We start from the raw sequence: 1,344 nt of genomic DNA on the forward strand, positions 1-1,344 counted from the left end.
ACTGTCACCTCACCCAGGTCTTTATCTTGACACTTCCCACTGCAAAAAGATCCCCCTCCCTGAACTCTCTGAACTCTCAGGGAACTATTCCCTATGGCATTAGAAAAGTTAAAATATACTCTTCCTGGTGGGATTTTTGCAATTTAGAAAATGACTTGTATTGACCCAAATAGAAAAACTGGGCCAGGCCGGGCGTGGCTCACCTAGGATCCAGGAGATCGCAGTTCGATTCCCCGTCAGGGCACATGCCTGGGTTTCGGGCTCCATCCCCAGCAGGGGGTGTGCAGGAGGCAGCCGATCAATGACTCTCTTATCATTGACATTTCTCTCTCTCTCTCTCCCCCCCTTCCTCTCTCTGAAATCAATATAGATATATTTTTTAAAAAAGAAAAAGAAAAACTGGGGTGGGAAAATATTGGGGGCAGAAGAATCTTTCTGCCATTCTTAGCTTATTCTTAGGTACCACTCCTCATTTCCTCCACTCACTCTGTTTCCAAATTAGAAGCACAGTGGCCCACCTGTTTATTGGCGCTCCGCCTCTGACCTTTGATTTATCTCCATCAGAAGCCACACCAGTTTTTACAGGAGTTAAAGAAATTTCAGCCTTGTCCCTCCTACACATCCACACAACAGATGAAGTTCATATGTGGAACGCACTTCCAAGTGCAGTCCCTATTATGGCCTAAAACACAAATGAAATCAACCTCATAGAAAAAATAACCAATGAGTGCATAACAACAAACTGATGTCTAGCTGTCTTTCTCTCTCTTACCCTCTATCTCTTGAAAATCAATAAAGAAATTGAAAGAAACAAAGAAAGTATAAGCAAATTATACAAATGAAGTCTAATTTGTAGATGAAGGAAATTGTCAGCAAATGGTATTTCACTACCAGTATCATATCCCATGGGGAATACTCCTAAATGATCCTACACCCTAGTGTGACACATGACCAAGTTGAAGAATCACTGGCTAAGAGTCAATATACTTTATGTCAGTAATATGCTTTATGTCAATAATTCACATGTAGTTTTTGAAAGTCCAGTTCACTCTTAGTGAATACATTTATTACAAATGGTTTGATCTGACTCATTTCACTGCAGATCTATCACAGGGTCCTATTAAACTAAACCAGTAACCTTTCAGTCCCTTACAGAATTATCTTTCAATTGGAAATAAGACTGTTTTGGAGGTTTCAACATCAGCAAGTGTTGCTTTATGTTAACAAGGGAAAATATATTTCATTTTCTTTGTCATATAAGCTAAGACTTTTTGGAATGCTGTAGCTAAAATAATTGTCTTTTTAAAAACACAAATTAATATTTGTATGTGTATTATCTCCTGT

Source organism: Miniopterus natalensis, chromosome 11 (genome assembly GCF_054644295.1).
Source record: "Miniopterus natalensis isolate mMinNat1 chromosome 11, mMinNat1.hap1, whole genome shotgun sequence".
In the NCBI taxonomy this organism is placed as follows: domain Eukaryota; kingdom Metazoa; phylum Chordata; class Mammalia; order Chiroptera; family Miniopteridae; genus Miniopterus; species Miniopterus natalensis.